Below are 16,414 nucleotides of genomic sequence, written 5' to 3'. Positions count from 1 at the left end.
GACCCGAACTTTTCCATGTTTATATATATATTAAATGAAATTGTTATTTTACATGATTAAGTGTTTCCAACATGTTAAGCAATCAAACTTGTTAAGACTTGATTAATTGAAATAGGTTTCATATAGACAATTGACCACCCAAGTTGACCGGTGATTCACGAACGTTAAAACTTGTAAAAACTATACGATGACATATATATGGTTATATATATAGTTAACATGATTTTATTATAAGTATGTATCTCATTAGGTATTTTAACAATGAGTTATATACATAAAAATGAGACTATTAATTTAAGAAACTCGAAAACGATATATATAACGATTATCGTTATAACAACGTCTTACTAGGTACATATGAATCATATTAAGATATTGATACACTTGGTTAATTATGTTAAATGATAAGTAAATATATTATTAAGTGTATTAACAATGAAATACATATGTAAAAATAAGACTACTAACTTAATGATTTCGAAACGAGACATATATGTAACGATTATCGTTGTAACGACATTTAACTGTATATACATCATACTAAGATATATTATATATATCATAATATCATGATAATATAACAATTTAACATCTCATTTGTTATAATAAACAATGGGTTAACAACATTCAACAAGATCGTTAACCTAAAGGTTTCAAAACAACATTTACATGTAACGACTAACGATGACTTAACGACTCAGTTAAAATGTATATACATGTAGTGTTTTAATATGTATTCATACACCTTTGAAAGACTTCAAGACACTTATCAAAATACTTCTACTTAACAAAAATGCTTACAATTACATCCTCGTTCAGTTTCATCAACAATTCTACTCGTATGCACCCGTATTCGTACTCGTACAATACACAGCTTTTAGATGTATGTACTATTGGTATATACACTCCAATGATCAGCTCTTAGCAGCCCATGTGAGTCACCTAACACATGTGGGAACCATCATTTGGCAACTAGCATGAAATATCTCATAAAATTACAAAAATATGAGTAATCATTCATGACTTATTTACATGAAAACAAAATTACATATCCTTTATATCTAATCCATACACCAACGACCAAAAACACCTACAAACACTTTCATTCTTCAATTTTCTTCATCTAATTGATCTCTCTCAAGTTCTATCTTCAAGTTCTAAGTGTTCTTCATAAATTCCAAAAGTTCTAGTTTCATAAAATCAAGAATACTTCCAAGATTGCAAGTTTACTTCCAAGTTTTCTAAATCCATTTCAAGTAATCATCCAAGATCAAGAAACCTTTGTTACTTACAGTAGGTTATCTTTCTAATACAAGGTAATAATCATATTCAAACTTTAATTCAATTTCTATAACTATAACAATCTTATTTCGAGTGGAAATCTTACTTGAAATTGTTTTCGTGTCATGATTCTGCTTCAAGAACTTTCAAGCAATCCAAGGATCCTTTGAAGCTAGATCTATTTTTCTCATTTCCAGTAGGTTTATCCAAGGAACTTGAGGTAGTAATGATGTTCATAACATCATTCGATTCATACATATAAAGCTATCTTATTCGAAGGCTTAAACTTGTAATCACTAGAACATAGTTTAGTTAATTCTAAACTTGTTCGCAAATAAAAGTTAATCCTTCTAACTTGACTTTTAAAATCAACTAAACACATGTTCTATATCTATATGATATGCTAACTTAATGATTTAAAACCTGGAAACACGAAAAATACCGTAAAACCGGATTTACGCCGTCGTAGTAACACCGCGGGCTGTTTTGGGTTAGTTAATTAAAAACTATGATAAACTTTGATTTAAAAGTTTTTATTCTGAGAAAATGATTTTTATTATGAACATGAAACTATATCCAAAAATTATGGTTAAACTCAAAGTGGAAGTATGTTTTCTAAAATGGTCATCTAGACATCGTTCTTTCGACTGAAATGACTACCTTTACAAAAACGACTTGTAACTTATTTTTCCGACTATAAACCTATACTTTTTCTGTTTAAATTCATAAAATAGAGTTCAATATGAAACCATAGCAATTTGATTCACTCAAAACGGATTTAAAATGAAGAAGTTATGGGTAAAACAAGATTGGATAATTTTTCTCATTTTAGCTACGTGAAAATTGGTAACAAATCTATTCCAACCATAACTTAATCAACTTGTATTGTATATTATGTAATCTTGAGATACCATAGACACGTATACAATGTTTCGACCTATCATGTCGACACATTTATATATATTTCGGAACAACCATAGACACTCTATATGTGAATGTTGGAGTTAGCTATACATGGTTGAGGTTGATTCCAAAATATATATAGTTTGAGTTGTGATCAATACTGAGATACGTATACACTAGGTCGTGGATTGATTCAAGATAATATTTATCGATTTATTTCTGTACATCTAACTGTGGACAACTAGTTGTAGGTTACTAACGAGGACAGCTGACTTAATAAACTTAAAACATCAAAATATATTAAAAGTGTTGTAAATATATTTTGAACATACTTTGATATATATGTATATATTGTTATAGGTTCGTGAATCAACCAGTGGCCAAGTCTTACTTCCCGACGAAGTAAAAATCTGTGAAAGTGAGTTATAGTCCCACTTTTAAAATCTAATATTTTGGAATGAGAATACATGCAGGTTTTATAAATGATTTACAAAATAGACACAAGTACGTGAAACTACATTCTATGGTTGAATTATCGAAATCGAATACGCCCCTTTTTATTAAGTCTGGTAATCTAAGAATTAGGGAACAGACACCCTAATTGACGCGAATCCTAAAGATAGATCTATTGGGCCTAACAAACCCCATCCAAAGTACCGGATGCTTTAGTACTTCGAAATTTATATCATATCCGAAGGGTGTCCCGGAATGATGGGGATATTCTTATATATGCATCTTGTTAATGTCGGTTACCAGGTGTTCACCATATGAATGATTTTTATCTCTATGTATGGGATGTGTATTGAAATATGAAATCTTGTGGTCTGAAATATGAAATCTTGTGGTCTATTGTTACGATTTGATATATATAGGTTAAACCTATAACTCACCAACATTTTTGTTGACGTTTAAAGCATGTTTATTCTCAGGTGAATACTAAGAGCTTCCGCTGTTACATACTAAAATAAGGACAAGATTTGGAGTCCATGTTTGTATGATATTGTGTAAAAACTGCATTCAAGAAACTGATTTCTATGTAACATATTTGTATTGTAAACCATTATGTAATGGTCGTGTGTAAACAGGATATTTTAGATTATCATTTAATCTACGTAAAGCTTTTTAAACCTTTATTTATGAAATAAAGGTTATGGTTTGTTTTAAAAATGAATGCAGTCTTTGAAAAACGTCTCATATAGAGGTCAAAACCTCGCAACGAAACCAATTAATATGGAACGTTTTTAATCAATAAGAACGGGACATTTCACCAATGTGGCCGGTCTAAGGAGTATTTGTTTTGTTAGGTTCATTCATTTTTTTGATGAAAATTTATTTGGTTTATATAAGTTTCGATTTTTCGTAAAAAATAAATATAAATTAAATAAATTGTCCTTACTAAATTAATAAAAAAATAATTTCATTATTGCTAGAACTATTATGTTTAATTTTGTGTACTGTTATTCGAGAGTAGTTGAAAAACTTATTCAACAATTTATGTTCACATTATATTTCACGTTCAAGTACTTGTCAATAATTTATTGATGGGTAGTTGAAAACTTATTCAACAATTTATTTCACATCATATTCCTGCCATTCACAAAATTATCCTCCCTCATGGTCACAGAGATTCGTCTGCAATGACTTCAAAGTATTTGTCAATATTCAATAAAGTAGTTGTATTATGCCTCGTGGTGCGAATTCGGCATTTTTTCACTTATTCCAAAAGTTATTAACCAGGTTCTTGTTACAGATTTTCGACCTATATCTTTAGTTGGTTTTTTCTACAAGATTGTTACGAAAATTCTAACAAATAGATTGCTCACTGTCATTGACAAGATTATTTCTCTGGTTCAAACGGCTTTCATTTCTAGAAGACAGATTTTAGATGGTCCGTTAATGTTAAGTGAGATTATTTCTTGATTTAAGAAAAGAAATAAAAAGATGTTACTGTTTAAGGTGGACTTCGAGAAAGCGTACGATTCAGTTACCTGGAATTATCTATTGTTCATGCTTTCTTCTTTGGGTTTCGGTACAAAATGGTGTGATTGGATTCAGGGGTGTCTTTTCGCGGCTAAAACTTCGATTCTGATAAATGGTAGTCCGACTCGTGAATTCTCGATAAAAAGGGGGTTAAGACAAGGAGACACACTTAGCCCGTTTCTCTTCATTATTGTAATGGAGGGGCTTCATTTAGAGTCCAATTTTATTCGTGGTATCAAGGTGGGGGAAGATCGGATTCATTCATCTCATTTTATTTATGCGGATGATGAAATAACCCGTTCATACCGATTATAAACGATTCACAATAGTTGATTTCATTGCGAGATATTTGACCTCTATATAATACGTTTTACAAACATTGCATTCGTTTTTAAAAGACATACTTTCATTACATCGAAAGTTGACAGGCATGCATATCATTTCATAATATATCCAACAATAATTGACTTAATAATAATTTTGATGAACTCAACGACTCGAATGCAACGTCTTTTGAAATATGTCATGAATGACTCCAAGTAATATCTCTAAAATGAGCAAATGCACAACGAAAGATTTCTTTCATACCTGAGAATAAACATGCTTTAAAGTGTCAACCAAAAGGTTGGTGAGTTCATAGGTTTATCATAAACAATAAAATTTGTGAATTTTGATAGACCACAAGATTTAAATACAGTACACCTATCTCGTGTACAAAACCATTTTTCATAATGCTTAGCAGAGTAGGTTCGTATCCTTTTCTCCCCCGTAGGTTGCCTCGCGATTTTTAAATAACCGTACACATATCTCGTGCATAAAAATAATACACATAACCTGTGTATAAAAATCATTCTCTCGATACATAACATTCAATTTGATTTCATTGCTCAACATGGAAACCGACCTTAACATATAATGTGCATCAATAATATCCCCAAAACAGAACATCTCGTCTGTATAATATATAAACTTCGAAGTACTAAACACCGCGCCTACTAGCTCTTCCGTCTAGTGAACATTCTGGGTGGGAGTGTTAAACCCGGTAGCTACCTTTAGGATTCGCATATTGGGATAAACCAGAGGGTGCTATTCGCATAATCATGTCTTATTAAAAACAAAATTTTCACAAAAGCATGCAGCTTTTATGATAATATTAACTTTTAAGGTTTTTAAGCATTTGATACACTTCTGAGGACTTGTGATGTGTTTTGATTTGTTTCCTTTTTAGTAAAACATTTATGCTGAACGTATAAGACTAGTTAGAGATGTAACATAACCAGAATTGACTTAATTAGAGGTCAACTGGTCAAACTTCATAATTTTGACGATAACTTAAAAACTCGGGATCATAAGTAAAAGATGGAATATTTACCTCTCTTGCAATATGCACAGCCATATCCGTACTCAAGTTCAAGTGAGCATCACGCAAATGAGACAAGATCCACCCAGGCAATTTTGAGCGTTTGTCATGTCTTGTAAATCTACGTATACATACAATATACAATTATACAATTATACATTATACAATATAAGAACAAATCTTCAGGTAGGTAAAACAACAAGAATGATCATCTTTATTTATGCTATAAAATACCCCATACAGAGTCAGAAAGTAAAAATAAATAAATAAATAAATAAATAAATAAATAAATAAATAAGAAATATGTGGTCCTTGAAGATATTAATATTGATGTATGCCTCGACTAAAACATTAGCAAACTGCAACTGAATGTCAGCAATTTTTAAAACTTAAAAGAGTTACTTTATTTACAAGAGTATGGTCAATTATGTTATACTGAAAGTAATAATCATAATCATTTATATTAAAAAAAAATTGGACCAAATGTGTAATGAAAGCTTCAACCTAACATTTTGCATTCTAAAAATAATAATACTAAATTTATTTGTGTAATAAGAAGATTGCCGACTAAACATACAAACCTTTTGTCCGCAAATATCATCATTCCATAATCTGCCTTAGAACGGATAACACGTCCCACGCATTGAGCAGCTTGTCTCTGTCGGTATTTATTCTCATCATTAGTAAAGATTTTTTAGAAAAAGAAGTTAACAATAATATTACCAAACAACCACTAAAAGTAGAGAAAATTAAGTACCAATGCATCAAAAGTCAAAAAGTCCCCTTCTTTTATCTGGAAGGTCTCGCGCAGGTACTCTAACCGAGCAAGTAAGATCCTGCAAACAAATCTGACCCTTTTAGAACCGAACCACTTCAGACCCAAAACCAACCCGACCCGACCCGATTTCCAGGCATAAGGATTACAAGCCAAACAAAAATGTTCATATAATTGACCCACCTGCTTAATGTGTTGTCTTGAAAAGGAACATCAAACATGATTACAAGCCTCCCATAATGACGGTTAAAGTCTATACCTTCTGCAACTTTTCCCCTACAAGAACAAATAACAATTTTTAATTATCTTTATTGTAACTTAAATATTATAATATATAATATAATATAACTATAATAATAATAATAATAATCAATTATATAAAACTCCACCTGGCAACTGAGAAAAACACAGCACCTCTCCCACAATCACAAGCTTTACGATAATTGTCGAGTGCTAACGTAGTTTCTACAACATCTTGTGTCTCGATGAACACCAGTTTACGTTGCATTATTTCCTGGACCAAGAGTTTCAGTCAGTAAAATGTACGAGTAACAAGTTTATTATAGAGTCAAAAAGAATTCTAACTAACTTTGGTTATACAGAAATTACTAGTTTATTTATTTAAACCATTAGGAACAATCGAACAATTAATTAACTCGTATAATAACAGCAATAAAACAGGGTTCGGTCAACAAAGTCAAACCTTTAAGATCCCGGTATCATCCCAACTGTTGACTATAGCATCCATAAACGAGTAACTATCAAAAAAACAAACGATGCCATCAGGCACAACCGACACCATCTCCAACAAAAGCCTCCCGTAATTTCTTTCGACTCCAGGATCACTTCGTTTTGTGCTAACCGGTAACTGATCACTGAATTAAAAAAAAAAAAAAGTCAAACATTAAGTTTGACCGAGAACACATGGGATCTTTCAACAGCAAGATGGATTTGTAGGTGGTTATTTTTACCTGCCCCGTGTGAGAACCGTGGGACAAATGCAATCCCGTGTTAAGGACATGGTAGAACTCCAACTAACCACTGGTTTAAAATTTAGAAGTCGGGGGTAGAGGTCGATCGGGCTTAGTGTCCCGGATGTTATTACAACGGATTCAAATAGATCGAAGACGGGTTTTATTACGAGAGATGCATCGTGACAGCAAAGCTGAAAAAAATAATTACAAAATTAGAAATACAGAAAGAAAAAAAAAACATAAATTAATTTAGGAAATATATATATGGAGGCCCATCAAAATATATCGGAGTATTTTGTTTTATAGGTCACCTATATTTGAAAGTAGTGATTTTACAGGCCATCCAAGCTCGTATTTTGTATTGTATACACCAAATCAAAGAAAAAAACTAACTGAAAAGTTTAAAATAATTAAAATAAGTTCTAGAATAATTTAAATGATACATTTGAGTAGCCTTCAGATATATATAATCACCAATTTATATTTATGGTCTAAATGAAATAATACTAAAAATAGAAGTTGATAAAATACCTGTAAAACGGGATCAGGAATATGTGGCATTCTCTCATCATATGGTTCAATTATGATCGAAAACCCCCTCGTGTACGTCCCCACAAGTGTGGCAAAATTACAAATCGTCTGAATATGCAAAAACTCGTCAGTGTCAGTTATTTCCAAAGTTAACATAAGTGAATGCAAACGATCATAGCAAAACTTGAGCATTTTTTGGTCAATTCCAACATGTGAATTAACAGCATTAACAAACGTAACGGGTCCCTCTTTTTCGACGTTTTCGGTATCTAATCGCCCGTCTAAGTAGTGTACTAATCTTGTTAAGACACCCAAAAAATGCTCTGCTCGCCTTATATTTCCTGGTACTGGCTCCTTTAAAATTTCATTGGGTAAAGCGGGATTTGCAAGCCAGGTGTCACCAACTTCAAAAAGCCAGGAATAGAAATTAAACAACTATTACAACTACAAATTTACATTTACAAATAAAATTATAACAAAACTGAAAAAATGAAAGTTGTATAAAACATAAATATGTATATACTTGGCTGGTCTTCTCTTTGAGCTAAACCCTCAATAAGTCGATTATATTCAGCACACAGCTTTCCAGCATCAGAGGCCTTACACCTGTTAATGTGTGTAGGCTTCGGTAGTTTAAGCCCAAGAAAAACGGGCCAGGAGTTTACTTGGTGACCAAGTTAGAGTTTGGCCAACCCTAATTGTTTGGGCCGTTTTTATTGAGGGTCCTAAGTCTATATATAGTCTCTCAATTGTACTTGTAAATCATCACCTCCAAATTAATAATAATACTCTCTAGTTCCAAAGTGGATGTAGGTTTCACCTAGAAACCGAACCACTATAATTCTTGTGTCGTGTTCTTTTTTTCTGTGTTTTATTCGGCTAGTGTGTGTTACTCTGATCAAGTGCAGGTTTAAGCCTTAACAACTGGTATCTAGAGCTTAGGTTCTAACCCTAGCCGACTGCAGATAACAAGATCAGATCTGCTGCTGCTGTTACAGACCACGTTTATTGCTGCTGCTGTTTTTTTTTCAAAACAGATTTGTTGCTGTGTTTTCAATCCAGGTGCAGCCGTCACCATTCTCTGATTGATCACAGCTGGTGCCGTTTGCAGGTTGAACCCTAGCCGTCACTAACACCCGCTGCTGCTGGTGCTGTTACGATTAAGGTGCACGCAGCCGTCACCTTCTCTGCAGCTGATCACATCTGCTGCCACTCTTCTGATCTTCACAGCTGATCGCCACAGATAGCAGCCTCTGCTACTGTTAATCACAGATGCTACCGCCACCAATAGCAGCCTCTGCTACTGTTAATCACAGCTGCTACCGCCACCAATAGCAGCCTCTGTTGCCGTCAATTCAGCCCAATTACAGGTGTGTTTTTTGCTGCTGTTCCAGATCTGATAAAGCTAAGTACAATGGCAGAAGAAGGAAGGATCAAAATTGATAAGTTTGATGGGCAAGATTTTGGGTGGTGGAAGATGCAGGTTGAAGATTTGTTATGTCAGAAGGATCTGATCGATGCCTTGAATGAGAATAAACCAGAAGGAATGAAAGACGATGAGTGGAAAACACTTGACAGGAAAGCCCTAGCAGTTGTCAGACTCACGTTGACAAAAAGTGTTGCCTTTAATATTGTGAACGAAACCACGACACATGGTTTGATGAAGACCTTAGCAAATATGTATGAGAAGCCGTCTGCTTCTAACAAGGTGTTTTTGATCAGACAGTTGGTAAACACCAGGTTGAAAGAAGGTTGAAAGAAGGTGCTTCAGTAACAAATCATGTTAATAACTTCAACAATAGTATCTCTCGGTTACTGTCAGTTGATATCAAGTTCGATGATGAAGTCAAAGCTCTTCTATTATTATCTTCGTTACCTGAAAGCTGGTCAGGTTCAGTCACAGCTATCAGTGGATCCACAGAGTCCTCAAAGCTAAAGTTTGAGAGCATTCGTGATTTTATTCTTGGAGAAGATATAAGAAGAAAGAGTTCAGGAGAACCATCAGGAAACTTGCTGAGCATAGAAGAGAGGGGTAGGAGAAAAGGCAGAAGTAACACCACCAGGGGCAGGTTAAAGTCAAGAAGGAGGAGTGTGTCGAGAACGAGGAATGATATTAAATGTTGGAATTGTCAGGAGACTGGACACTTCCGAAACCAGTGCACTAAGCCAGTAACATCATCAAAGCCAAAGGAAGTTAATGTTGCAGTTGCAACAGAAGATTATGATAACGTCCTTATTTGCTGCATTGAGAATACAATTGATGCATGGGTTATGGATTCAGGAGCATCGTTTCATGCTACCCCAAGTCCACATTTGATGAAGAATCTACGAACAGGTAATCTTGGTAAAGTTCGTTTGGCTAATGATCATTGTCTTGACATTACAGGGATTGGAGACTTAGAGCTGAAGACCTCTTTGGGCACTAACTGGACCTTGGAAAATGTCCGAGTTATTCCTGGCCTAAAGAAGAAACTAATCTCTGTTGGACAGCTTGATGATCAAGGATATAGTGTGCTATTTGGTGAAGGTCAGTGGAAAGTAATAAAGGGGAACTTAGTAATAGCCAAGGGTAAGAAGAGAGGCACTCTTTATATGGCAGAAGTTCCAGCTAATGAAGTAAATACAGTTTCCAATGATCGTAGCTTAACCAGTCAGTGGCACCAACGTTTAGGTCACATGAGTGACAAAGGAATGAAAATGCTAGTGTCTAATGGTAAAATTCCTGGTCTAAAGAGAGTTGAATCGGACTTTTGCGAGTCATGTGTTCTAGGAAAGAAGAAGGTCACCTTTGCAAAAGCAGGCAGAACATTAAAGGCTCAGAAGTTGGAGCTAGTACACACGGATGTGTTCGGGCCTACTCCTGTTTCTTCATTGGGAGGAGCACGCTATTATGTTACTTTCATCGATGATTCAACACGCAAGGTATGGGTTTACTTTCTTAAAAATAAATCTGATGTATTTGAAGCTTTTAAGAAATGAAAATCTGCTGTTGAATTATCTTGTGATTTGAAGGTAAAATGCTTGAAGTCGGATAATGGAGGAGAATACATCAGCACCGAATTCGTTAACTATTGTGCTGATCATGGTATTCGGATGATCAAGACGGTTCCAGGTACTCCACAGCAAAACGGAGTTGCAGAAAGAATGAATCGCACTTTAAATGAGAGAGCACGTAGCATGAGACTTAATTGTGGACTACCAAAGACTCTATGGGCTGATGCAGTAAGCACTGCCGCTTATTTGATCAACCGTTCTCCATCAACTCCGCTTGATTTCAAAATACCCGAAGAAGAATGGAGAGGTAAAGCAATCAGTTATGAGCATCTAAAAATCTTTGGGTGCAGTGCATATGATATTAATAAAGATGGTGACAAACTTGATGCAAAAGCAAAGAAGTACGTGTTCATTGGTTATGGGGGAGACGACATGGGTTACAGGTTATGGGATAACAAGGGAAAACATGTTATCAGAAGTAAACATGCCACCTTCAATGAAGCAGAATTGTACAAGGATTTCAACTCAACAACAAAAGAAAAAGAATCAGTTGAATTTGAGGTTGACACAGAGACAACTAGAGAAGATGAAAGGGAAACTCCAGAGGATGAAACTGAAGTTCCAGTGGGAGTTCCTAACAGTGAAAGCTCGGAGTCTGATCACGAGCAGACTTCAGATAGTGGGAGCTCAGAGTCTGATGATGAGCAGACCCCACAGTCCCCACCACAATCTGACCAGTCCAATTGGGTCAGGAGATCTACACGAGTCACAAGACAGCCAGTTAGGTTTAGTCCAACAGTTAACTATCTTCTTTTGACAGAAAATGGGGAACCAGAAAGTTATTCTGAGGCAATGAAGGTGAAAGATTCGTTCCAGTGGGAGCAGGCTATGAAAAGCGAGATGGAATCTTTATTGAAAAATCAAACTTGGAAGTTGACCAAGTTACCACCAGGAAAAAGGGTCTTACAGAATAAATGGGTTTTCAGAGTCAAAGATGAAGGGGATGGTTCTAAACGATACAAAGCAAGATTAGTTGTCAAAGGATTTCAACAAAAGAAAGGAGTCGACTATGCTGAAATCTTTTCTCCAGTAGTGAAGATGACGACTATCAGATTGGTTCTAAGTATGGTTGCAGCCGAGAAGTTACACTTAGAACAGTTGGATGTTAAAACAGCCTTCCTGCATGGCGACATTGAAGAAGACATTTACATGTCTCAACCAGAGGGGTTTCGTGTCAAAGGAAAGGAGAGTCTTGTGTGTAATCTAAAGAGAAGCTTGTATGGTTTGAAACAAGCTCCCAGACAGTGGTACTTGAAATTTGATAATTTCATGGAGAAGACAGGATTCGTGAGAAGTTCTACAGATCATTGCTGTTATTTGAAGAAGTTCAAGAGCTCTTATATTATATTGCTTCTTTATGTCGATGATATGTTAATTGCAGGTTCTGATATGGTTGAAATACGCAATTTGAAGAAGCAATTATCTAGAGAATTTGAAATGAAGGATCTCGGGCCAGCTAAGCAGATTCTCGGTATGAGTATATGCAGGAATAAAGATGGGTCAGTTTCTTTATCTCAAGAAAAGTATATTCGGAAGGTTCTTGAAAAGTTCAGAATGAATGGTGAGTCTACAAAGCCAAGAAACACACCGTTGGGAAGTCATCTAAAGCTTTCTAAACATCAGTCTCCTAAAACTAAAGTAGAAAAAGCAGAAATGGCTAAGGTTCCTTATGCATCCGCAGTGGGTAGTCTAATGTACGCTATGGTGTGTACAAGACCTGATATAGCACATGTAGTTGGGATGGTTAGTCGCTTTATGTCAGCTCCGGGGAAAGAACATTGGGAAGCAGTGAAGTGGATACTGCGGTATTTGAAGGGTACTCCCAAAGTTGGGTTATGTTTCAAGGGCAGAGATACTACTCTCAGGGGTTATTCTGATGCAGATCTGGGTAGATGCAATAATACCTTCAAGAGCACCACCGGGTATGTATTCACTATAGGAGGAACAGCAGTGAGTTGGATGTCTAGGCTTCAAAAGAGCGTGGTTCTATCTACTACTGAAGCAGAATACATGGCCTTGACTGAAGCCAGTAAAGAACTAGTGTGGTTGAAGACATTCGTGAAAGAACTGGGTAGCAAACAGACAGAATTTGTCTTATATTGTGATAATGAGAGCGCAATCAAGTTAGCGAAGAATCCAGTCTATCATGCTAAAACGAAGCACATTGGCATGAAGTATCACTTTATCAGAGAACGGATAAGCAAGGGAACATTTAATCTGGAGAGCATTCCAGGTTCAAAGAATCCAGCAGATATGTTCACCAAACCAGTAACGCTGGATAAGTTGAAGCTGTGCATAGCTTCAACCGGCCTTCAGGAACATTGAAGAGAAGGCAGGAACTAGAGAGAGAAGAGACGAGCTAGGTCTTGCATTGCAGAAGTACAAGAGTGCAGATCGATGTATTCGAAGCCTCCAAGTGGGAGATTGTTAATGTGTGTAGGCTTCGGTAGTTTAAGCCCAAGAAAAACGGGCCAGGAGTTTACTTGGTGACCAAGTTAGAGTTTGGCCAACCCTAATTGTTTGGGCCGTTTTTATTGAGGGTCCTAAGTCTATATATAGTCTCTCAATTGTACTTGTAAATCATCACCTCCAAATTAATAATAATACTCTCTAGTTCCAAAGTGGATGTAGGTTTCACCTAGAAACCGAACCACTATAATTCTTGTGTCGTGTTCTTTTTTTCTGTGTTTTATTCGGCTAGTGTGTGTTACTCTGATCAAGTGCAGGTTTAAGCCTTAAACAACACCTTCCAACCAAGTTATTAAACAAAGTTATAAAAAAAGATTATATCAACTTTGACTTTGATTGTTTTGACCAAATTCTACCCAAAAAATCCAACTTTGACTTAATACATCCGAATTTTGACCCATTTTGACATGTTAACCCCAACACGGGCCAAGTTCGGGTACTAGTCGGGGGACTTTGACAACCACGCCAGAAAGAGGACTCAAGCTTTTGTTTATAACTCATCAATTTTCAGAAAAGGCTCAAGGATTAATAAATAAAAAAACATACCTATCTATCTCCTTAGACATTTTACTAAGATTTCTTCGTGTCCCTTCAATTGTTTTCCTCCGTACACTAACACTCAGTGCATCAATGCACACATTATCAATATTGTGAGCTTCATCAAAAACCACTACATATTCTTTCTGCTTTTCTTTCGATATAATCCCGGCTACTTTGGGATCAAGTAAATATTGGTAACTACAAACCACCACATCTGAAACTTGCACCATATGACGTGCTAAAAAGTACGGGCAACACCCTTTTTCTTTCCCAAACACCCTTAGATCCTGCAATAATTATGATGAGAACCATCTTTTACCGAACAAATTATAAATAAAAGACAACTCAAAATACCACACGGCATAGTAAGAAAAAAGATATTTTGACTTTTTACAACCAGTACTGAACACCTACTTTCTATATCAAAGCAGAATTAAAAACAATATGTATGAAACAGTGTGGTTTCTTTAAACATATTACACACTACATGCTGCAACTTGCATATATACGAATAATAATAAAGTTTGTATTTTTAGAGCACATTCATATGTTGAAGGCAACTACATGCTCAATGATAGAAAATTAGTCATCTTAATTGTTTCAATTTCAGTTCATATTCATATGTTAATTGCAAAAAGAATCCCTAGTTTCCGTGCCTATTCAGATGCTTATGGTAATTCAGTTCTAAACACAGTATCATAAACGAATCTTTTACCTTGAATCCTTAACTGTTTTGATTTCATTTCAAAATCATATGATAATTACATCATAACAGTAATTTATAAGTTAAAGATTAGTGCTTGATCATGTACAAATTACTAAATGGATAGTCATATACTAAAGGCAACAAATCATCTCATTCCAGTTCACATCTCTTAATAATAAACTAATAATCACGAGCATAATATTATAATATACATATCTATATATAGATATTATATAATATCAATGAAACAAGCCTGCAAAGTATAAACTCCAGGAGGCAGAACAGCATTAGAACCAGCTTCCTCAAACGTTTTAAAAAAATCACAAGTCTTCACACTTGGATTCTCAATCGCCAATGCTCGAACCCAACTAGCAGTAAGTTTCCTACATCCAGCATCAACCGAATCCCCATTTTCGGCTGAAGCAACCTCAGGATTCACACACAAATTCTTCCTAGACGATAAACCTAACGCACGCATCTTCATAGACGGACCGATACAATCGACTTGATACTTATTTAACAATTTTAATTCCGCTAGGGTTTTTTCCATTTCGTGAACCGTACGAGTACAGTATAACAGTTTCGCAGGATTAGTAGGTTTTGATAAGGAGTAACTTGTGATTAATGATAATAATGCGATTGTTCGAGTAGACAGTGACCTTTTGCATCTAGGGCTCGTTTGAGTTCACTCATGTATGTGTATTGTTCGGGGTAGATGTAATCGTAGGGAAAGTAAACTGTTACATCTTCGATTTGGAACTTCATTATGAATTGGATTGAATCGAAATAAAAATGATATTTTGTGTAATTGAGTTGATTTGATGTTGATCATATAGGTTCAGTTTTAGGGTTTTGTGTGAATTATACCAATGAACATACAAAAGGGTTTTGCTAACTAAAGAACTTCTATTCTATGGTCTCAAAAAAACTAAAGAACTTCTATTCTATGGTCTCAAAAAGTGTATGATTTTCTAATTAAAAAACGACGCCTGAGAGATTCGAACTCTCGCGGGGAAACCCCATGTACTTAGCAGGCACACGCCTTAACCACTCGGCCAAAGCGTCTGATGCTTATCTAACAACATTTACTAGTATACATATTATTCATAAACTAAAAAGAAAGTGAGAATTTCCTGCAAACACTTGAAGCTAAAGTTATAAACTACGATTTTAACTTAAATATATACATATATACATTAAATTAATTCATGAATATATATATATATATATATACACACAATTGTTCCATCAAAAAGTCACCTCGCAGACCATTGACTAGTTAACAAGTCAAAATAGATTGGTTTAGGAGTGGTATATTCATGTAACACAAAACTATTCCGTTTTTGTCGAAGTTAGAGAACATAACAATCAACTGTCTCCACAAATGACAATTAAATGACCTAAAACTACACAAATGTCATACTCACAAGTTTTTTACAATTACTTTTGTTACAGATTTTGTGTTCCGCATTAAGTTATAAGACGCAACTATAATAAAAAGTTTTACAGATTTTGGATCGACGTTTTGTAGAGCATAATCTTCGTCAATAGTGTTGTATGCATCAGCTATAGCCTTTCCCTTTTCTGTACATCTGTAGGAACTGTCTGAAGTAAACTGCATTTCCAAAAAGTGATAAGACAGTTGCATATTTACTTGAAACGAGAGACATGGGTCACAAAACTCGTTCTTGTTTCGAGTATCATAATATGTACTAGTGGAAAATTAGGCGGATCAAAATGGCCGGTTAAATTGGGCCGAGTCAGAATCACATATTGGCAAAACAGTAGGGATACAAATTATCAAACGAATTAAGAGTTTGTTATGCAATTGAATATGTTTT

The 16,414-nt window shown here is 35.0% G+C and overlaps 1 non-coding gene and 1 pseudogene across 1 annotated transcript; both read right to left on the bottom strand.

Moving 5' to 3' along the window:
- Positions 1-4,772: 4,772 nt before the first annotated feature.
- Positions 4,773-15,442, bottom strand: LOC139871876 (general transcription and DNA repair factor IIH helicase subunit XPD-like; annotated as a pseudogene).
- A 114-nt stretch (positions 15,443-15,556) lies between these two features.
- On the bottom strand, positions 15,557-15,638 carry TRNAS-GCU (transfer RNA serine (anticodon GCU)). Its single transcript has one exon. It is a non-coding gene; the product is annotated as a tRNA-Ser (tRNA).
- Between the last annotated feature and the right edge of the window lie 776 nt (positions 15,639-16,414).

Source organism: Rutidosis leptorrhynchoides, chromosome 10, assembly GCF_046630445.1.
Source record: "Rutidosis leptorrhynchoides isolate AG116_Rl617_1_P2 chromosome 10, CSIRO_AGI_Rlap_v1, whole genome shotgun sequence".
In the NCBI taxonomy this organism is placed as follows: domain Eukaryota; kingdom Viridiplantae; phylum Streptophyta; class Magnoliopsida; order Asterales; family Asteraceae; genus Rutidosis; species Rutidosis leptorrhynchoides.
This window is presented reverse-complemented; position numbering and strand designations above follow the sequence as displayed.